Genomic DNA, 24,311 nt, shown 5'->3' with positions numbered 1-24,311 from the left:
CAGTTTCCTCCCACCGTTTAAAAGGTACCAGGAGTAGGTTAATTGGATGTAAATTTGGCGGTATGGACTCGTGGGCAGAAATGGCCTGTTATGTCTTTAAAAGCTGTATGTTTTTAAAAGAAAAATGGGTGTTAAGTGGTTGTTATTATTGAGTAGAATGAAACTGACAATGTATCAACAAAAAAATTACTCTTTTGATTCATGGCATACATACATACTTCACATACATATTTCTATTGTTTACATATTTCCCTGGTGTACTCTAACTTGTGAGTCCATTCTGCAAAGGCAATGCAGAACCTTTGCAGGAAGAAACAAGGTTTGGAAACTTTGTTTAAATCTGTATTTATCAGACACATAACTAGCAATTTAAATTTAACTTTAGACATACAGAATGGTAACAGGCCTTTCCAGTCCATGAGTCCGTGTCCTGCAATTACACCCAATTGATCTACTTCTGGTACGTTTTGAAAGGTGGGATGAAACCCACCGCAGACATGGAGAAAATACCAACTCCGTAAGGACAGTGTTGGATTCAAATCCAGGTTGCTGGCACTATAATACCTTTGTTCTAACCGTTACACTAACCACGCTGCCCCATTTTTCCCATTTTTCAAATATTCTTTTTGCCTATGATATGTGATTTCCTTCTCAAATGCAGTTGAATATTTTGTTCAGTGTTAAGTTTTCCTTTTGAGAAATTGAAATGAAAGCCTAAAGAAAAGGGCAGGGGAAACTATCAAGGTTTTGTGAGAGAAATCAGAATGCCATGTGAGATGATCCTCTTACATCATGGAGCTTGCATAAGGATCACTATCTGTCAGAATAAACCCCAAAGTCTCACCTGCAGCAAAGCAGAGACAACAGTAATGTAGGAATGTTGGTTGTACATGGATGGTTCTTGCATTTTTTGTTGGTTGTACATGGATTGTTCTTGCATTTTTTTGACTTTTGTACTTCATCAGTGTCAAAGCACAGATGCCTCACATCATTACTTTCTGAAATGAAGGATGTTTTGTTTCTTTTAAATTCTAAAGCTTTTTTCCTGTTTCTTCTTGAAATCAAATGAAAATTAAAACATCTTTTCTTCCAGTTACTGAAAAACATTGTTATGCTTGACCAATAATTACTCTGAATTTTCCCCTCGACTCTTGCCATTTTAACTAAATTATTTCAATGAGCATTGAACTTGACACACATTGACAATGGAATTAACCAAACAGGCCAAATAATGTAAAAGATGTTAAGTTTTTTACTTTGGTACAGAACGTTTCATGCTCATTTAGTTCTGCTGAGGAAAAAATAGTGGCATTCAGAGACTTTTTTTTTGCTTTTGTTCAACAATGCTGATGGAAGCAACAAATCATGTTCTTGGAAATCGATAACTCATAAGTCTGCATTTGTTCTTCACATGTTCTCAGTACAGAGGTGAAATTGATATTCTTAATGAAATTGTTGCTGAGTCAAAACATTCGTAAAAACTCAGGAGCGGTGAATGTGGTACAGGAGCAACTCTGATAAAATGTACTGTTAGATTCAATCAGTGTCATGGGAGGAGTGAGTGGGAGGAAAATATAATGTCCTCGTAACAACATTCAACTGTTTCAACACAAAAGCAACTGAGCGATGGCAAATTATTGCAGATCAAATGAAAAAATTCAGCTTCATAAGATGTTTCACAATACAGGTTTCCTCTAAAATGGTGTACATTAAAAATGTGGAATGAAGAAATTTCATTGCATTTGTTAATTGTTTGCAGGCCACAGCATTTCATTAAATACCCACATCTAAACTGTAAGATATAAATGTGGAATACGAGCTATGTATACAAATGATCAGGAAAAAAAAATGAACTAAATTACCATGGAACTGCAATTGAATTTCCGTTATGTTTTAAATTTCATTATTAAAGCACATTTTTTTCCCTCATTAACAACCATTCAAACATGGCATGTACAATTTATTTTTAATTCATACTGAATTATGGAACATTTGCTAGGAATTAGTTGAGTCAACTGGAGCAGAGAATTAATGAAACCCTTTAGATTTTAAAAGTTCCATAATAACGGCCATTGGGCTACTAATCTAACTTGAAAAATTGTCCATTTGAATTCAGCTATTGTGAATTGGAAGTGTGATGCATTCTCTGATGCAATTCAAGCCTTATAATCATTCACAAGAAGCAGCGAAAGCAGTAGGTATATTCTATCGCTGAACAGCTTGATGTCATTGATCATGATGAAGGTTAATAGTTTCTCTCTGTGACACAAGAGGAAGCAACTAATGATCCCAGGAGTTTAGGAAAATTTATTTTCTTAATTTCACTGAAAAGTCCCAAATCCTACAACAAAGGAACTGAAATCCCTGCTTTGCAAAATTCTTGTATACTTGCAGTAAATAATTAGACAGAATTTGTTGTGGCAGATCTTCACTGTGAATAATTATGTTTCTCTATCAGTCTAACTTGAACCCTCAATGAAATTCCAAATAATCACCCAACATTCTTATGCCTATGATATTGCTGTTATTTTGTATTAAATAGCAATTCAGTTTAGAAGTAATTTCCATGAGAAAGAGACTTGTTTGTGCAAAGGCCTGGTCAAAAATAACAAATGTTGCCCCCAAGTATCACAGGCACCATAATCAAAGCTGCAACTCAATCTCCATTTCAGAAGGGAGAATAAATAGTAAATGACAACCAGTCAATACCAAAGAAATTAGGTAGACAAAATTGTGGAAAAGTGATACCAGCCTTTCATGAACACTAGTAATTGGCTAAAGTCATTCAAATATTTGTTACTGAGGGGAGAAGCAGCTCAAACTAATAAATATTTCTTCTAAAATCCTGATCCAGCTGTAATTCATGATGTTGAGGACAAGCTGCCATTTTCTCTTGGCCATGAGTCACTGGTCTGCAGGAAGGATGGGTTGATTGCATAACACTCAGAACTGAGGTCTGTAGGAGGGGGAGGTTGCACTGCTTCACTCCCTCTCATATCTGGGCTATAGTGGGTTGTGGGGGGGGGGAGGGTCGGGAATGGAGGCATGGCCTCAACATTCAATCTAATTCAGTTCCAAGGACTGGTCCCATCAACTTATCAACTGCCCCCTCACTGGCAGGGCAATCGGACTCTCCAAAACCTGTACCATGCATACCATATTTCCTGCTTACCAATGATTATTGACCCCTGACACAGGCTTTCATACTCCAACATCCTGGAAACAATCATAAGTTGGGTATAAATACAAGAAAAGTATTTTATAGATGTAACAATTTAAATCTGTTGAATAATAGCTCGTGGATATATACTCGGGGTGTAGGTTAATTGGATGTAAATTGGGGGGCATGGACTCATGGGCCAAAATGGCATATTATCATGCTGTATGTCTAAATTTAAACTTAGAAAATGATTAAATCTGAGAACATAGGGGATATAGAGAAGAGAAGAAAAACAGAGAAAGCTGTGGGAGAGTGGAAGGTAATAATTATTCAAATAATGAAAAGATGCTGTCTCAGGGGCTGATGGTGAGAGAAGATGACTAAAAGTTGTCTCTGGTGGAACTGAAATAACAGAATCCCAGAAAGCAGCAAAGGGAACAATAATTATTATCTGGTTAATAAACTTGGTGTTCTCAGAGACAGAAAAGTATTGAGTCAGAAGAGAGGGTTCTCTTGCCAAGTTGCCATTGACATTCTTTAGAATAGTTAAAAGGAAAGTACCAGTAAGAAACTAATATAAAACACAAATATGATAAGCAAACAGTAGTCAGTTTTGTTAAGAGCATTTTATTAACGACTCATTTTTTAGAAAAATACACAACAGATTCTTCTTCCACTATGTTATTAGTATGCTAATTGGAATGGTGGCAGGGAGGTCTGGATTACTGATCTGGAAACAAAACTCAGATTTCACCAGAGCAGCTGGGGAATTTAAATTATTCTGGAAATGAAAGATGTAGCTCAGTCATGATTTTTAGAAAAACCTTATCTAGTTCACCAACGAAATGTGAGAATCCTTTAAAGGCTGGTTAGATTTCAGGACTAACATGTTCTTGTAATGAGAGAAATCTTAGATGACAAGAGATATTTTAAGTTTAGTCAAAAAGAAGAAAAAAGAATTATATTTAAAAATGTTGGAAACTGAAACAGGGCAAGGCCGTTGAAGAGTATAAAGGGAGCAGAAAAATCAAATGGAAGTAGGAGGGTTAAAAGGGGTGATAAAATAAGCAGAATCTCAAGGCATTTAATGTGAATATTTAGATTAGTGGGGCCGAGGGAAAGGGTAGGTCACTAAAGGACAAAGGAGAATCTGCATTATATCATAATTTCGGAATCTGACTCCACAAATATTTTTTAGTACAGTATTCTTCAAGAACATTAGTACCAAATAATTTTTCATCTCCATATCATCGTCTTTCTGTAGGGTAGCTGTGACAAGAGAGAAAAGAAAATTCTAAAAATCACTTAGTTAAATGATGATGAGATGTGACTTGGTGATACATTGTTAAAACTGTGGGACTTGAACATTGTGATCTTTTCAAATAACAAGTGGCATTAATCCACAGCCCTGTTCACTCAACAATTTAAATTGCTACCTTCCTGTGTTGGAGAACCTGACGACAATGGTAATGATCACAGTGTAAGAAAAAAAAATATGCTGATAATACACCTCATACATTCTATTGTGTGTTTCTTCAGGTGGTTGTTTTTCCAGACTCTTTTGTGTAGTCTTCCAAAGGCGCTATATGCATTGGCGAGTCTGTTGTCTATCTCATTGTCGATCCTTGCATCTGATGAAATGGTGCAGCTGAGATAGGTAAACTGGTTGACCGTTTTGAGTTTTGTGTGCCCGATGGAGATGTGGGGGGGCTGGTAGTCAGGGTGGGGAGCTGGCTGATGGAGGACCTCAGTTTTCTTCAGGCTGACTTCCAGGCCAAACATTTTGGCAGTTTCCGCAAAACAGGACGTCATGCGCTGGAGAGCTTGCTCTGAATGGGCAACTAAAGCGGCATCGTCTGCAAAGAGTAGTTCACGGACAAGTTGCTCTTGTGTCTTGGTGTGAGCTTGCAGGCGCCTCAGATTGAAGAGACTGCCATCCGTGCAGTACCGGATGTAAACAGCGTCTTCATTGTTGAGGTCTTTCATGGCTTGTTTCAGCATCATGCTGAAGAAGATAGTAAAGAGGGTTGGTGCGAGAATACAGCCTTGCTTCACGCCGTTGTCAATGGAGAAGGGTTCAGAGAGCTCATTGCTGTATCTGTCCCGACCTTGTTGGTTTTCGTGCAGTTGGATAACCATGTTGAGGAACTTTGGGGGGCATCCGATGCGCTCTAGTATTTGCCAAAGCCCTTTCCTGCTCACGGTGTTGAAGGCTTTGGTGAGGTCAACAAAGGTGATGTAGAGTCCTTTGTTTTGTTCTCTGCACTTTTCTTGGAGCTGTCTGAGGGCAAAGACCATGTCAGAAGTTCAGCGTGTACAGAGCCATTGTCATACCCACGCTCCTGTTCGGCTCCGAATCATGGGTCCTCTACTGGCATTACCTACGGCTCCTAGAACGCTTCCATCAGCGCTGTCTCCGCTCCATCCTCAACATTCATTGGAATGACATCATCACCAACATTGAAGTACTCGAGCTGGCAGAGTCCTCAAGCATCAAATCCATGCTGCTGAAGACCCAACTGCGCTGGGTGGGTCACGTCTCCAGAATGGAGGACCATCGCCTTCCCAAGATCGTGTTATACGGCGAGCTCTCCACTGGCCACCGAGACAGAGGTGCACCAAAGAAGAGGTACAAGGACTGCCTAAAGAAATCTCTTGGTGCCTGCCACTTTGACCACCTTACTGACAAAAGACAAAGGAGGAAAAACCCAACACCCAACCCCAACCAACCAATTTTCCCTTGCAACCGCTGCAACCGTGCCTGCCTGTCCCGCATCGGACTTGTCAGTCACCAACGAGCCTGCAGCAGACGTGGACATACCCCTCCATAAATCTTCGTCTGCGAAGCCTAGCCATTCTATTGCAAGTTGAATTCAAATTTAATTTTCAAAGTTCTTGAAAAAAGCCAAAAAAAATCCCTCGATTATAACTAATGGTTATGTAGTGACATGTTGCAGCGGCAATAGGGCTGGTGCTCCGAGCAGCGAGCGCAACCTAGGGCCCGCAGACCATGCAGCACCACTGTCCCCAGCAGGTGAACTGGCAGTCAGATGGCTAAGGCAGCATAAGGGCCAGCATCCCCAACATGGCCCTGTTGCACAACCAACAGAGAGGAACAAGTGCACAGGGAAGGAGGCATTATCATGTAGGAAAGTGCCTGTGTATGGGAGTCCCGCTATTGTTATGTGAGCGGTGATGTGAGGAAACTGAGGCAAATGGTGGGAACCGGAACGATATAAAGGTCAGGCTTTCAGCCCTAATAAAGCAGAGCTATACCTGACTACACTCGTGTGTGCCTTTACTTCGAGTAGCACGCGGCTACAGTTACATGTTTTGGTTGGTCTTTAAAAATTCACAGAAATGCTGGAGGAACTCAGGTGTCTTCGAACAAGGGCTCAGGCCTGAAATGTCGGTAATATATCTTTAGCTCCTATTGACTCCATGAGACTGGCTAAGTTCCTCCGGCATTTCTGTGTGTATTTACTACAATCACGGCACCTGCAGAATGCTGTGTTTCACTCTTGCTTGATCTTTGAACAGATGTACACAATTGGTAGACCTGAGCAAAAAAAAAATTAAAATGCATCTACTTCAGATGTGATGCTTTTGGCAAATGAGCTGTGTCAGATATTCAGTTGATTGAGATACTTATAACATTATATTTGTACACAGAAGCTTTTCCTGCCCTATGGGCTCTCCAAAGCAATTTATATGTTTAATGGAGTTTTCATACTCAATTGTCAATCAGATATATAATTCATAGACTGTTCAATTAAAAACATATTTGAAATTTTATCACCGCTTGACTTTAGGTATAAATGGGTATTGAATACTTAAGGATAGCTGCCCATAAAGTTATGTTTCACTTTTGTTTAATTATATGAAACATGTAATAATCTGAATCTATGCACATTTAAATGGAATGCTCTTTGGAGAGATTAGTGAAAAATTTAGCACAGTTCAGTTTTTTTTAAACTTTCAATTTGGATTCACTTTCCATATTTTTAAAATATTTTGAAATACCAATCTTTGTTTCATGTGCTGTTCATTCTCAAATATTGAAATAATTCAGGCTTTCTTGTTTTGTCAAATATTCAATGAAATTTAACAATTGCCAATATCATATTTTAGGTTCTGGGATAATCTGTGCTAGATTAGTATTGGTAAGTAAAATGTCTGGTTCTATTAACTGTCCAATTTCATGTGCCACCAAAAGTATATAAAACTTCACAGAAATTAAGTCTGTCAAGAAAAGAAATGACATTAAACTATAATTCACTACACAACAACTCAGACTCAGAAATTAATGGTACGAAAATGACTGCAGTAAATTCAGAAATAGAATCAAACTTTATTGTCATGAACATGTCACAAAATTCATTGATTTATAACTGCATTACAGGTGCAAATATTGCTATAACACATTTTTTAAAGAAATAAATTTGTGCAAAAAGAAGAGAAATTAGGTAGTGTTCTATGGTTCATTGTCCATTCAGAAATCTGATGGCAGAGGGAAGAAGCTGTTTTTATACCACTGGGTGTTCGTCTTCCGGCTCCTGTATCTCCTTCCTGATGGTAGCAGTGGAAAGAGGACATGACCTTAGTGTGAAGGTCCTTAAGGATAGAGGCTGCTTTCTTAAGACACCGCCTCTTATAGGTCTCCTCAATGGAGTGAAGACTGATGTCCATGATGGTACTTGCTGATTTTCCATTTTTCTGAAGTCTTCTTCTATGCATTGGCATCTCCATACCAGACAGTATTGCAACCAGACAGAATGCTTTTCATGGTACACCAGTAGAAATTTGTAAGAATCCATGTATATTAAGGAAATGCAGCCTTCTGTAGGCCTTATGAGTATGTCTTCTGTGAGCTGGTCCTCTCTCCTAGGAGCTGCAGGCATGGATGAAACTACTTACTATCACTCCTGAGACACATGTTGTTTTCTGTTGTGCTCCTCCCCTGGTCACACTGACCAGTTTTGAGGCCACTGGGATATGCAACTTGCAACAAACTCGTGGGGTAGATCCAAAGTGCAGAAACAAATCCATAAAGTAAGCATTAAAACTTTCCCCAAACCTACCTATGCAAGGCTGCATTTCCTTAATATACATGGAATTTAGTGTCTCTGGAATCTCAGGTTAAAAAGGATATCATAGACTTGAAGAATTGTGGAATAACACCAAAATAAAAAATATAGACTGTCAACACTGGAAACTGAAATAAATGCAAAATTAAAATACAGGAAGTTGCCACATTAGTTAATTCTGATTTAACTTGCCAGAGAAGTTCCCTTTGCAGCACCCATTATACTCTGTACCTTATCCCTCTAACTTGTTTCTCTCTGAATTCTGATGAAGTAACTCAGACCTGAAATGTCGATTGTTTTTCTTTTCACACATGGTGCCTGGTCTGTTAACTGTTTCTAGCATTTTCATTTTTAACATCAGAGAAACATTTTCTGCCTTCTGGATCCAAAGGACTCGCTCATTATCAGCCACTATTGTGAAGTGATCATTGCTCTCCACTTCAATGGCATGAGGTATTTATATATCCTGCCAGGGACAGGTAGGATCTAACAGTTGGTCACTGTCACTTGCATCAACTATTGCCATCTTTTCCAGAGCAGGCAAATCCCATCAACTTAGCCCCCAATAAGAATGTGCAACCTTCCTAGTGACGAGATATTAAATTGGTTGAGTGCCCGTTTTTGAGCCAAACTTGTGTGTCCAGTAAGATCAGGCACATTCATTGCAGCAATATCACAAAATATCTATGTACTGACAATAACCACACCAGCAGTGCGAGTATAAGACAGCTTTAATAAACTAATATGTACACTAAGAGGTCTTGTCTCTCTGCAAGACAAACCTGGAAGGCTAGACTGTAGCTCTGGACTGCGTTATATACAAGGTCACCGGGATGACCCCTGGTGACCTAGTGGCGTAATTACATATCTCTACAATCTAAATAGAAGATGATCAAGTATTGGTAAGCTGTCATGCTGATGTCAGTCTATTGTCATATACACAAGTGCAATGTACAGGTGCAATGAATTTCTTGCTTGCTCCAGCTACATGGGGAATGTAAACACACCTACAAACAATAAGTATAGATTAAATCAAAAATAAATAATAAAATTTGAGGCATCGATCAATATTCACACTTGCAGTAATGTAAATAAATGTGCTTTCTCGACAACGAAAACAATCTTTGGCTTTCTCAGAGTAGTTTTTGCTTAGGCTGAGGGGAATGTATGGAGGCTCAAGAGCTTTGCAGCTATTTGGAAATAAAGTAAACCATGGAAGTCTGCAGATGCTGTAATTGAAGTCAAAGCACAGAAATGCTGGGGGAACTCAGCTGGTCTCGCAGCACCCAAAGGAGGTAAAGATATATTACCGATGTTTTGGGCCTAAGCCTTTCCTCAAGGTATGAGTTAAAAATATACAGGCATCTGGATTAAAGGCCTGAGAAGAATGGGAGGGGGAGGATTATTGACCAACAGACAAAATGTGTTAATTGGACATGATAAGAGGAAAGATGAGAATGGATTTTAGTTCTGTGAAAGGAGACAGAGGGAAAAGGGAAGAGAAAGAGAGAGAGAGAGAGAGAGAGAGAGAGAGAGAGAGAGAGAGAGAGAGAGAGAGAGAGAGAGAGAGAGAGAGAGAGAGAGAGAGATCTGGAGGAAAAGAGACATGTTGAAGAAGATTGGGGCTATTTCTAATGAGAACCAGAAGTTAATGTTGATGCCATCCTGTTGGAGGGTGCCCAGATAGAAGATTAGGCGTTGTTCCTCCAGTTTGTGGGTAATCTCCATCTGGCAGTGCAAGAGACCATGGACAAATAAGTTAGCAAGGGATTTGGGGCAGGGAAATGAATGGGTGGCCACTGCGAGAGCCACGTTATTGAAGAAGAAAGACCTGAGGTGGTCAACAAAATGATCTCCCAGTCTGCGTCTAATCTCTCAGATGCAGAAGACACCAAAACAGGAGCATCTGATGCTGATTCACACCTTCACTTGGAAGGACAGTTTGGGGCCCTGAATAGTGGTGAGGGAGGATGTGGAGCATCTTCTATGGTCCTTGGACTTAGAAGTGCCAGACATGAGACTTCTCTACCTTCTGCGTGAAAAAAAGCAATGCAAAGAGGCGTGATAGGGTGATGTGGGTACTTCATGATCGTTATGAGGCAGCACCTCATTTTAATGTCTTCAATGGGCAGGAACACAGTCTTTATCCTGCAGCAGTCAACGTTTCCTCACCCTTATCCTCTTTTAAGTCAAATTAGGATCGGGATGAAAAATAACATTAAAACTACAAGCTGGAAATCTGATACAAAACCTAAAGGGCCAGAAACGCTCATTGTGTCAGCTGGAATCTGTGGAAAAAGGAAAAAAAAAAAGTTATTCCTTTAAGAAGGCAGATAAAGAGAGAAACATGATTATTACAAGTTAGTTTTAGGGGCTCGTTGCTTGGAAAGAAAGAATATTCACTTTAAAAAATTATTGGTACCAAGCAATAGAACAGGTGATCAGAGTACAACTGCATATACCAGCATATCTTTTCTGCATGGCATGACTTCCCACAGGCACTGTTCTACACCTGCCCGGTGAGGTCATTAAAGCTGGATGGTACAAAATCCAAAGGCAAAAGGACCACAGTCATCCTCCTCACTTCTGCTCTAAACTGGAACCAGCAGATGTCTTACTTTCACCTGAAGGGGAGATAATGAATCTGCAGGATCCTAGAAAGCCAGAATGGCATCAAGCAACATCCTCCTGAGAAGGGCTGTTCATTCGCATCCCTCTTCTTCTCTTCTATAGCACAGGTGAATGCAAAATGTATCAAATGGCATGATACATTCAAAGAATGGAATTGCCAGTTACACCTGCGCATTACTATCTTATTTTCACACGTCAGCCCCCCCCCCCACCCCCTCGAATTGTTTGGAAAACCATGTATGTAGCTATTTTGCTCAGGAAGCCATAGAAGTATCAAGTTTCTGATGTCGTTCACCCGTTTTCTCCTGTATTGGGAATTTAGCTCTCTTGGTCATTTCTGTCTTGTGGCAAAGTACAAACACACTGAAAAATGACTCATAGTATTTCTCCTTATTGCGCTGGATTTTGCAAAGGCTGCTGATATTGGTTCATCATTCACTTTTTGTAGTAGGGCTGGTTTACCTGCTGGCTGAGTCCAGCAATTGTTCTTTAAAGGGCCTGATACACCTTGTGCCTGGCCTCTCAGTTTTATAACAGCCTTACCTGGAGCATCTGGGGAAGCATGATTAATGTGAATGGGATTGTTGCCTTTCAGAGGAAAGGTAATGAAAGAAAGAGGGTGGGCCTGTTGAATACAGTTAATGCACAAAAGTGCTGGAGAATCTCAGCACGTCTGACAGCATCCAAAGGAGGCAAAGTTAGGGCGGCAGGATTGGCGTAGCGGTTAGCAAAACGCTTTTACTTCGGCAGCGATCAGGACTGGGGTTCGACTCCCTCACTGTCTATAAGGAGTTTGTTCGTTCTCCTCGTGGGTTTTCCCCAGGGACTCCAGTTTCCTCCCATCATTCGAAACGTACTGGGGGTGTACGTTAATTGGGTGCAAAATGAGTGGTGTGGACTCATGGGCTGAAATGGCCTGTTAATGTGCTGTATGGCTAAAAAGTAAATTTCATAACCAATTTTCTGGCTCAAGCGCTTTGTCAAAGTTTGGGCAGAAAGCAGGCAGGTGCCTGAATAAAAAGGTGGGATGAAGAGGGATGAAAGGCAGGGGGAAGGAGCACAGACCAACAGCCAAGAAACTACAGGTGCACATGGATAAGAAGGCAGGAGAAAAAAGCTGAGATTTGATTGGGGGAGGGAGATAGCTCTGTGAATGCAGACCTGAAGGAAAGCAGTAATTTGGACAGACAAAGAAAGAAGAGCTATAGGAAAGGAAACACAAGATAGGGAAGAAGAGATACAGGGGTGGGGGCCTGGGAGGTGGGGAGGTAGTGGGTGTTGTGGGGGGAGGACCTGATGGAAACTGGAGAAGTCGATACTAATGCCATCTGGTTGGAGGTTCCCCAATGGAATAGGAGGTAATGTTCCTCCAATTTGCTGGTCTTAGTTTGTCAGTGCATGAATCCATGAACAAAAATACCAATGTGGGAGTGGGATGTTGGTTGTAGGTCAATTAGGGTGTAATTGGGAAGCATGGGCTCGTGGCCCTAAAGGGCATGTTACTGTGCTGTATGTCTAAATATCAATTTAAAATTTAACAACTTCTCCTTTGATTCCTCCCATTTCCTCCACATATATGGGCCCCAACTGTGCCTGCCTTTGCTTTGAGTATGTTAAACAATTCCTGTTCCAATTCTATTTGAGTACCAATCTCTAACTCTTCCTCTACTACAATGAGAACTGCATTGGTGCTACCTCTGGTACCCATGCAGAATTTGACAATTTCCTTAACTTCACTGTCTACTTCCCCTTAAGTTTATCCTGACTTCTCTAGTTTGGTGAGACTCTTCCCTTCCTTGATCTCTCTGCCTCCATCTCAAGGGACAAACAATTCACGAACATCAATTACAAACTCACTGACACTAATAACAATCTGTACTATACCTCTTCAGATGACACAAAGCTGGGTGGCGGGGTTAGCTGTGTAGAGGATGCTTAGAGGATGCAGGGTGACTTGGACAAGTTAGGTGAGTGGGCCAGTGCATGACAGATGCAATATAATGTGGAGAAATGTGAGGTTATCCACTTTGGAGGCCAGAAGAGGAGAGAAGCTTATTAGCTAAATGGTGTCCACTTAGGAAAAGGAGAGATGAAATGAGACCTGGGTGCCGCAGTACACCAGCCACTGAAGGTGGGCATGCAGGTACAGCAGGCAGTGAGGAAAGCGAATGGTATGTTGGCATTCATAGCAAGAGGATTCGAGTACAGGAGCAGAGAGGGTCTACTGCAGCTGTACAGGGCATCGGTGAGACCATACCTAGAGTATTGTGTACAGTTTTGGTCTCCTCATCTATGGAAAGACATCCTTGCCATAGAGGGAGTGCAAAGAAGGTTCATTAGATTGATACCAGGGATGGCAGGCTTACATTGAAGAAAAACTAGATCGACTAGGCTTATATTCACTGAAATTTAGGAGATTGAGGGGGGATCTTATAGAAACAAATAAAATTCTTAAGGGATTGGACAGGCTAGATGCAGGAAGGTTGTTCCCAATGTTGGTGAAAACCAGAACCAGGGGTCACAGTTTCAAGATAAGGGAAAAAACATTTAGGACTGAGATAAGAAAAAAAAATTATTTCAGAGAGTGGTGAATCTGTGAAATTCTTTGCCACAGGAAGTAGCCGAAGCTGGTTCCTTATCTATATTTAAGAGGTAGTTAGATTGGCCCTTGTGGCTAAGGGGATCAGGGGGTATGGAATGAAGGCAGGTACTGGGTACTAAGTAGATGATCAGCCATGATTAAAATGAATGGCGTAGGCTACTCCTGAACCTATTTTCTATGTTTCTATGTTTTCCCATCCTATCTCTTTTAAGTATGCCACCACTTTCTCCCAATTCCTCTACCTCATCCCAGGATGAGGGATTCCACTCCAAGACATCTAAAATGTCCTCTTTCTTTAATCAGCATGGATTGCCCTGAACTGTCATTGATTAATCTCATACGCCTCAATTTTCTGTACTTCTGCCTTTGTCCCATTTTGCATCAGGCTGAACAAGGATCAAGTCCCTCTGGTCCTCACTTTCTGCTCTGCCAGCCTCGGCATTCAACACATTATTTTCTCACACTTCCGCCAACTAACTTTAGTGCAATCCCTTTGCCAGTGATATCTTCTCCTCTCCCCCCTGTCCATGACTCTTCAGCCCACTCTTCACTCCCTATTCATCCTTCAACCGCCTGAGACATTTCATTCTGTAATGTAAAAAGTGCAAAATTTGTCCCCTCACCTCCATCCTGGGACACAAACAGACCTTCCAGATGAAGCAGAGTGTCACATACACATTGTCCTACTTAATCTATTACATTTAGTGTACTTGGTTTCCCCCTTCTTCAGCCATAGCACTCTATGTCATTGGTACCCACATGCACCATGACTTTTGGCTGTTCCCCACTCCCCTCAGAATGTTCTGGACCCAATTGTAGACATCCCATACCCTGGCACCAGGAAGCCAAAACACCATCCAGGTGTACTTATTGGGTTCACAGAATCTCTTGTCTGTTCTCCTCACAATGGAATCTTCTATCACGATTGCATGCCACTTCATTCTTTCTGTATGGAGCTATGCTCAGTACCAGACAACCAGTCACCATGGTCGTCCTCTGTCAGGTCATTCTCCCCAATACTATTTAGAGCAATAAACTGGTTGCTGAGGGGGGTGGCCACAGAGGTGTTCTCTACCTACTTCATGCGTCTCCAATTTATCATGTCCTCACTCTCCCAAATGAGCAGTAGGTCATCAAGCTGCAGCTACAGTCTCTTAACACATTCTCTTAGGTGCTGCACCTCAGTGAACTTGGCACAGAAGTGGGCATCAGGGAGGCTCGTTGTTTCCCGGGGATCCCATATCTGACAGTCTACGCAGAGCACTGACCCTAAAGTCATAATGCTGAATCTATTAACACTAATAGGTATCCACACTATAACACTCGTCTCTTACCTGTTCTCACCGAACAACTGCTCCCTTGATGACCACTCCTCTACAAGGTTACTCACTTTTATTGTGATGCTCCACTTAAACACCGGGTCACATGATCATACGTCCACCAATCCTCCAGGAGTTCCTCCAGGAATTCTTTGTTTGCTCCTGGTAGTTGGATCACCTGAAAAGCCATAAACATTATTTTTAGAGATGGATAACATTAAACATATATTGAAATCCAGGGTTCAATCATTATACTTAACTTCAAGTCTGAGCCAATTAGTTCATACTTCTCATGCACCTATTTATTCCTGCAGGTTGAAGAATTCATGATGACTATATACACCTTAGTAACAAATTATGGAGCAAAAAAACGTAGCATAATGGAGATATTTACTTTCTCGGCATTCAATATTCAATGGTGATACATTGGCATTGTGAGTTCAAGGACATGTTCATGCAATAAATTCTTGTTTATTTACTCTACACAAATAGAAGCAGTAGTGTCCCTTAAGCACTCCTGGAACTCCATGTGGTGGTGGGGGCAATGTAGGAGTTGGCATGGGTCAGCTGTCAACTGTGAAGACTGTTTTATTAGAATTATGAAGACAAGCCAAATCAATTAAACCAAAATCAATACTCCTTTTCTATCAGATTCTACAAAGTTTCATTTTGCAAATATGTCATACATACAACTTGGCCAGCTGTACAAGACAGCAATATTTCCAGTTATTTAGAAAAATGGTAAATCTTCTATTCTACACATTCTACTGGAAGGCATGTGTATTCTTAGAGCCAACAGATAATTTAGAAGTACTTAGTTAGCAGTTGTGCAAAATATGTGGCCAAAGTCTTAAAGCAGCAGATGACACTGTTAACTCAGAGCTAAATCCAAAGATGAATGTATCAGGCAGGCTATGGATTGATTGTCCTGACCTGCAATTAGAAAATTCAATGTTCATCTCATTGGGCTGTAGATTATCCAAGCAAAATAGGAGGTGTTATTCCTTTGGTTAGCACTAGATTTCATTCTGGCAGTGGGGAAGGCCTAGGATAAACATTTCACTGTGGGATGGGAAGAGATGTTGAAATGGCATGCGACTGGGAGCTCAGGAATTGTGAAATAGTTGCAAATCCCCGCGCAAGACCTCAGCGATGTAGAGAAGGCAACTTCAGGGACATTGAGTCCAGTAATTGAGGATGGAGGAGCTGTACATGAATCTTTGCCTCAACTAGAAGGGCCTTTTAGGTACCTGGATGGTGGTGAAGGAGGAGATGAGATTGCAAGAGTTGAACCTCTGATGATAGCAGAGAAAGTGACAGGAAGCACAAAGAGATGGATGGAAGCCATGATAGGACCAGAGAGTCACAGAGGGAGTGGTCACTGCAGAAGACAGAGCGGGATGGGAATCTCATTGCAGCTGATGGAAAATATTCTTGTGTCCCCAGTGGCTTTGCTGGGCAGACAGAAGTGCTTTTAGAGATCAATCATGAGCCACATTCACTTCAACCTTGATTGACATCAATTTACATACACTAAAACAGGTCTGCTGTCGATGTCATCTCTCTGGTTGCACTCAGCCCTAGAATATCTGGACAACAAAGACACCAACGTCAAACTATTTATCAACCATAGATTTTCCTTCAACACAATAATACCAAACAAACTAAATTCCAAGCTTGTTCTCAGCATCCCTCTCTGCATTTGGATCCATGACTTCCTAAACTGCAGGCTTAGGATTGGTGACAGCACCACATCCATGATCATCCCAAACACCGAGGCATTGCAAGGCTGTGTATTCAGTCCCTTTCTAAACTCCCCTGTACACCAATGACTATGGTGGCAAACATTACTTTAACTCCATAAATAAATTCACCATACTGTCATCGGCATGATTTTTAAACATTGATGAAGAAGAGTACAGAAGGACTTGGTACAGAAGTGACTTGGTCCCAGGCCAAAATTTCACCCTCAATATCAGCAAGACCAAGAAACTGGTTATAGCTTCAAGAGAAGGCTTGGAGCTCACACACCAGTCCACATCAGTGGTGTTGAGGTGGAGGTCATAAACAAGCTTGGGCTGCTCGGGGTAAACATCTCCAGTGACGTGTCCTGGTCTGGCCACGTTGACACAATGGCCAAGAAAGCACACCAGTGCCTCTGCTTCCTCTGAAGACTGAGGAAATGTAGCACGTCACCTACATCCCTGATCACATTCTGCAGATGCACTGTTGAAAATAATTTCACAGGAGACATCACTCTGTGGCTTCACCCATAACCACAAGAAACTGTAGAGGGATATGAATGTGGGTCAGGCCACCATACATATCCCCATCCCCTCCCACAACTCCATCTGTTGCATTGGAAAAGAAATCAACATATTAAAAAGCTTATCCCACTCCAGCTGCATTCTCTTCACTCCCCTCCCATCAGGAAGAGGATTCACAAGTATGAGATCATGCACCACTATATTCAAGGACAGTTGATTTCCTGCTATTATCAGATTCATGAATGAACCTCAAAATAGTAAAATTATGTTGTCTTTACTTCATACAACTGATTTCTTTCATTAACTCTTCAGTTTTTAGCTGTATCTACTTTGCTGTACTATGTATGAGATGATTAACTTGTCTGCTTGCACAACAATTTCTATCATTAGATATCAGTACATGTGACAACACACTTGAACTTAAACCTGAACCATTTCTCAAACCCAAAACAAAATGCCAGAAATGGACATTCTAAGCCACAGAAACTAGACAGAGGTAAAAGATTCAGTGCTTAAAATGTACTCGAGAACTCTAACACTCCCCTGACTCTTGGCAAGGCCTTGTGCCTGATGGCCCAAAGAAGAGAAATTGGATTGGTATTGAGAACCTTAAGGCCAGGCACTGAATGCACATAGAAACCCAAAATAAATTGTTGAAGAAATGCACAACCTCAATGATTAACATCCAGCCATCCCATCAGCCACCTTTCATCTCATCTGCAGTTTCCATGTTAGCCTCATTAGTCACTTTCGAGCATAAAAAAAGCAGAGTGGATGTAAGTCATCATTGATCTCAAGGGATTGCCAAAGAATAAAACAATTAAGATTATATTGAATGATTATTTATTTGGTGTTAATTATGGGCCTGAAAAATGCCATGGGCAATAGTTGAGTACTTAAAGGTGCCCTCTTCTGTTTGAATTTGTATGGTATGGAAAAACCTTGAGAAAGTTCTGTCCATAATTTATGCTTTCCATTATATTTTTTTTGGGGGGGGGGGTTCTGCAATATGAATACCTTTTAATTATATGCCTCACCTGTGATATCTAATACTGAATCTTTTAAATATAAACTAACATCTGCTTGATGGGTACAATCTAACAATTAGATATTATTCAAATTCCACCTCCCCAGATCCCTGTTACCCATTTAACTTCCTTTTCCTCATCTCCTTCATCTGCCTATCACCTACACACCCCTTCCACTGGGTCCCTTATCCCTCACCTCTGTTCGCATCTGGCCACTATCCAGCTTTTGCCATAGCCCTCCCTCTCAGCTCTTTAAGCTAACTTTCTGTCCTACAATTTTAGTCCAGATAAAGAGTCTTAATCCAAAACATTGATTGTCCTCTTCCCTCTGCAGAATTTCACCAACCACTCTTGTGGCTCTATTAGTTAATTACAGTACTGTTTAACAATGGCACCAGATACAAGTTACATGGTAAAATCTGCAGATGCTATGATTGTAGTGCAATGTACAAAAGAGAGAAAAAGTGGAAAGTGAAAAATTTACAGCCTGCCTGCTTTTTGCTCATACCTTAATCAAGTTCTCAAACCCAAAATATTGGTTGCCCTTTACTTTCTATGGATGCTTTGTGGCCTCTCACTTTTCTCCAACATGTTTGTGTATTGCATTACAATCGCAGGATCAGCAGACATTTCTGTTCAGCACCAAATGCAGTATGGTGGTTTGAAACTGTGCCTGAGAAATGTTATGCTGTTCAAAACATCTTTGTTCTTTCAAAAGCGAAATATGACTTAGAAACTATTTCTAAATTGAAATTTATGATTAAGGTACATGCCTTGGAGGTTTAAAGACAGATGGCAGGGGTTCAAAGCAAGAGTCAAATAACTTACACAGTGAGAGTGATGCACCATCAATAACTCCAAAAGACTGAAGTTGTGTAAAACTGATAGGCTTTTATTTGTAATAAAATGAAGCCATGTCCATTCTGGTCGACTGTCCTGAACTGGGGAGGGGGTTATGGAAGAGTCACTTTTATTCAAGAGTCCATGGGAGCACCCATGGAAACAGTCTGCCAAAGAGCATGCCCAAACAGTTAAATATACAAACAGTGGTTTAGCATAGAGATGTCCTACATAATGAAACTTGATGGACAGATTCAGAAGCTATGGAGTGAAACATGAAAGTCTGCAGATGCTGTGATTGCAGTCAAAACACAGAAATCCTGGAGGAATGCAGAAGATATATTTGGCCTGAAATTCTATGGAGGGAATCAATAGCATATTTTCAGATTTACAACAGGAGGTCCTTTGAACCATTATAAATTTTCAGGTTTTAGGCATATTGCATGTTGAGACTTGGAAAGTAGAAAACTATCAGGTCTTCAAATTGTGTTAGAAAACATAAACATGACCAAGGCAACTACTGAGGAACAAAAGAACATACTTAATCATAAGTACCCAAATTAAATTGTGAGCTTGGAAAGTATTTGCAAATTCTACAATAGTCAGACTTCTGTGGTGTGAACTAGATCACTTGGGCATTGAATAGAAGAGTACGGTGCAACTATACAAAAGGTTCTTTAGACAGCATTTGCAATACTGTGTGCCATTGTGGTCACCTCATTACAGCAAGGATGTAGAGGCTTGGAAAGGGTACAGAGGTTTACCAGGAGGATGTCTGGTTTAGAGGGTAAAGATCAGGAGGGAGAAAATGAACAATCCTGGGTAGTTTTCTTTGGAGCATCGGAGGCTGGGGAGAGATCAAATTGAATCTTATAAAATGATAAGAGGCACTGATGTGGTAAGCAGTCAGAATATTTTCCCAGAATAAAAATGTCAAATACTTGAGGGCATGCATTTAAGGTGAGAGGGAAACATTTAAAGGAGATTTATGTGGCATTTGTTTTAACATGAGAGCTGTAAGTGCTTGGAACAGATTGCTAGGGGTAGTGATGGAAGCAAATATGATAATAACATTTAAGAGGTTGCTAGACTCACGAAAATGCAAAGAATCAAGAGATTATGGATGATGTGTAGGCAGAAGAGATTTAATTTGTCGTTGTGTTCATTGAAGCTATTGTGGGTTTAAGGACCTGATCCTGTATGTTCTATTTTTAAATGATTGCACCCAGCACTTCACTCATTGACTCTCTGGCCTTGTTCTTCAAGTCTGTGGTCTCCTTATTTGATGGGCCATGTGTCCTCTCGCCTTTATCTCAGCCATATCCAGAGACTCTAACCTCCTGCAGAATTATTCCCTCTCCCTCTTTGAACTGAATTCTGCAGGTTACTTGCCTTCAATTTTGTCTGTATCACCTGCGATTTGTGTTAATCTTTAAAGTTAAAATCTTTAGTTATAAAATATGTATTTCTTAGTAAAGTAAGTTATAGAGTTAAATATATTTCTAGTGAAGGAATTGTGGGATGGATACAGGGTCACCCACAGGTCACATTACATTTACAGGGAACCATTGTACTCAGAGAGAGTTCATTGTTGGAGTCGACACGTCTGGAAAACAGAGGCATAATAGAACTGAAGTGTTCTTAATTTAAACTCGAGGACCATGTATCATTGCTTAAAAATATTTTTGTGTATGCACAGCATTCTGCAGGCTGAGGGAAGCCAGACTTTCTGGAATCAAACCACTTAAGCCTCCTGGACTAAGATAAGGTCAGATGATTTTATGGATATAGTGTGATTTTGAAAAAAGGCAGAAGGTTTTGCAGAAATGAAACTAAATCTGTGGTGATGTCACATCATATGATGTCAGAGAACTATATAGTGAAGGCAGAGAGATATTTTAAATCAGAAGACTGAAGAAATAATAACCTGGAAAAACAGGATTGGAGCAGTAATCTCTGGAAAGAGAGGGAGATGCTGTTCTGTGTTGCATCATCTTTACCACAGGAGATATACAACATAGGTGGCTTTTAAATAAGTAGGACCACTTTCAACCATTCTTTTAAGAAAAGAGAGGCAGCTCACTTGTATCCAGAAGATCGTCACTCCTGTTTGATTAATCTCTCTGAAAGACAGCTCATCAAGGGATTTGTGAGTTTAAAGAGATCTGAAGATATAGGATTTAAAAGTGCCTCATAATTACTTCTGAACGGAAATTTAAAAAGGATCCTTAAGTTCAACAAGATGTTTGAAACTGGACTTTAAAATTGATTTTTTTTTCCAGAATCAAGCTTAAACTGTAAGTATTTGAATTTTCACACCTACACATAGTGAAATTTACATATGAGTAAGAAATGTTATGTTATTAATAGTTTAATTAAAACTATTATTTTGAATTTACCATTGCCTGGTGAAATTTCCATTGCTGTTCCTTTCTTGGTACTAATAAGTTTTTATTAGTTTGGAACACCTGCAATTTTTTTCATGTTCTGTGGGATCAGAAGGTCCAGGTCCATAGCTCCTTGAAAGAGTGGTTTAAATAAAGAGTATGGTATGCTTACCTTCATTAGTTGGGGTATTGAGCATAAGAGTAAGGAATTTTGCAGTCGTATAACATTTTGTTTAGGCCACACTTGGAATATTGTAAGCAATTATGATTGGCCCATTACAGGAAGGATGGGGAGGCTTGGAAAAAAGGCATAAAAGAGATTTATCAATTTGTTGCTTGGATTAGAGAGAACGAGTTATGGGGAGAGGTTGGAAAAATTTGGATTCTCTTCTCTGGAGCAGCGGAAGCTGAGGGGAGACCTAACAGAAGTTTATAAAGTTAGAGTAAACACACTGAAAATATGATATACAAGAAGACATGAATTTAATGTGAGGGTGAGCATAGTTTAAAGATGTGTGGACCAAGTTTTATTTATCCAGAGAGTGGTAGTTATCTGGAATGGGCTGGCAGGGATAGTGGTGGAAGCAGATATGATGATGGCTTTTAAGAGGGTTTGAAAGAGGCAAGTAAATACATAGGGAATAAAGAGATATGCATCACGTTGAAGCAGCACAATTTTAGTTTAATTTGGCTTCACATTTGGTGCAGATATTTTGAGCTATGGGGCCTTCTCCTGTGCTGGTCTATGTCCTATGTTCTGTGAAATCGATTTCATAATGTAACAGCCCAGTATGCCATTAAAACTCCTCACATATTGCCTCTATTTTGTTTTTCTGGATACATTAAATGTCTGGTTATTATGATCCTGCCTTAATTTCATTGAATGCCAGAGAAGACACAAGAGTAAGAATTGCCTTCTCCTGCTTCAGTTTGTTATTTTCTTATATTTTGAATGATTATCAGGCAAATTACATGTGACCTGCAACAGTTATAATGTGGTGAAGATTGGGTTGGACAGAAATGTTATGAAAAACCTTTTCTTCCTGTGCACGGGCTGCATTCAAAGCAACAAAGAAACATTGAAAATTACAAAATCGAAGCCCTTCAACTCTGTTCTGCCATTGAATACAATCAACGATAATCACCAAAAAATTAATCTTCTTTCTTTCCCCATGATCACTTCATCCAGGTTCATCACTCTTTGGGTGAAACTCTCTCTCCTTCTCTCAGTCCTAAATGGCCTACTCCTTATCCTAAGGTTGTAACAACTAGCTCACAATTTCCCCATTATAGAGAGCATCCTTCTTACTTCAAGTCTCTCTCGTCCTATCAGTATGTCATAAGATTCAATGAGGTCTCTCTCACTCTGGCAATTATAAGACTAGTCATTCCCAGGAATTACAATCATATAACAATTACAGCACAGAAACAGGCCAGTTTGGCCCTTCTAGTCCATGCCAAACACCTTGTCACCCCTAGTCCCATTGACCCGCACCCTGCACATAACCCTCCACATCTCTCTCGTCCATATACCTATCCAACTTTTCCTTAAATATTAAAATCTACTATTTCAGCCAGAAGCTCATTCTACACCCCACCACCCTCTGAAAGAATAAATTCCCCCTCACATTTCCCCTAAACTTTTCCCCTTTCCATCTCAATCCATGTCCTCTTTTTTTGAATCTCCCCATTTCTCAATGGAAAAAGTCTGTCCACATTGACTCTATATGTCCCCCTCATAATTTTAAATACCTCTTTCAAATCACCCTCAGTCTTCTACACTCCAGGAAATAAAGTCCCAGCCTGCTTAAACTTTTCCTGTAACTCAAACCCTGAAAGCCAGGCAATATTCTTCTAAATCTCCTCTGCACTCTATTCTGTTTATATCCTTTCGATAATTTGGCAACCAAAGCTGCGCACAATAGTTTAAACCCATGCCAAAAGCACGAGGAAATAGTATACCAAGGCTCTTAGTCCCAAGGTGCAGGCAGCTCAGCTTGTATATGCCCCAACTCTCCCACAACTGGTTCCAATATTCCTGCAATTTGGATCACTTCCATCTGCACCTTATCTCTAGCCACAGAATATTGGCATATCTCTAGCCATGAAATCCTCAAACAAATCCTGCTATTTCTGCTTTGACAATTTCTGGTTGGGTGGTACAGTTGGCAGAGTGGTTAGTGCAACCCCTTTACAGCACCAGCAATCAGAACCAGGATTCGAATCTCTCACTGTCTGTAAGGAGTTTGTATAATCTCCCTGTGTCTGCGTGGGATTTCCTGGTGGCTCCAGTTTCCTCCCACCATTCAAAACGTACCAGGGGTGTAGGTTAATTGGGTGTAAATTGGGCGGCATGGACATGGGCCAAAATGGTTTCTTACCATGCTGTATGTATGTATGTCTAAACTAATGTTACACTGGTGATAATCCTGAGATTGCTATCTTGAGGTCCTTTTTTAACTTACATCCCAACTACATATATTCATTTTGCAGAACCACACCCCATTTTCAATGATGCTGTTAATATCAGTGAATATTTTGGCAATCTTCCACTTTCAGAATCCCCTTCAACCACTCTGAGACATCCTTAACGCTCACAACTGAGAGACAACAAAACATTGTTGCTGCAGAATCGTCATCTTGCTCATTTGAATCAGCTGCTGTCCCCATGCACATCCCAATCTGCATGCAAAAAGTATACTGAAAACCTTCTATCTCTGAAGCCACAAACAATCTGGCACACACATCTCATTTGGGAACTATCCAAAGATGCAAAACATTGACAGGTTTTTGAATGCTATAATTTATGAATCATATCCACACCCCCGCCCCACCCAGCTTTCAGGTATGTTAAACTTCGGGTATTTTCGACAGCCATGGTTTGAATTACTTTTCCAACTTCAAACTACCTCAGTAAATGAGACATTTGTATGCAAAGCACTTTAGATTGTGTTTCAATATGTAATATTGATTCTTCTGTTTCCTCATTT

The 24,311-nt window shown here is 40.4% G+C and overlaps 1 long non-coding RNA gene across 9 annotated transcripts in view; it reads right to left on the bottom strand.

Annotated features, from left to right (window-relative positions):
• Nucleotides 1-886: 886 nt before the first annotated feature.
• Nucleotides 887-24,311, bottom strand: part of LOC138756313 (uncharacterized) — a 100,313-nt gene continuing 76,888 nt past the window's right edge. For 7 of the 9 annotated variants that reach the window (XR_011352980.1, XR_011352973.1, XR_011352974.1 and 4 more), the window contains 2 exons: nucleotides 14,871-14,977; nucleotides 10,318-10,535 (listed from right to left, as the gene is read on the bottom strand). This is a non-coding gene — a long non-coding RNA (uncharacterized lncRNA). Of the gene's footprint in view, nucleotides 999-10,317; nucleotides 10,536-14,814; nucleotides 14,978-24,311 lie in introns of those variants that run through there. The other 2 variants (XR_011352978.1, XR_011352975.1) reach the window with 2 other exon arrangements.

This window comes from Narcine bancroftii, chromosome 3 (genome assembly GCF_036971445.1).
Source record: "Narcine bancroftii isolate sNarBan1 chromosome 3, sNarBan1.hap1, whole genome shotgun sequence".
Classification (NCBI taxonomy): domain Eukaryota; kingdom Metazoa; phylum Chordata; class Chondrichthyes; order Torpediniformes; family Narcinidae; genus Narcine; species Narcine bancroftii.
The sequence above is the reverse complement of the archived record's forward strand: the minus strand, read 5'-3'. Positions and strand labels throughout refer to the sequence as shown.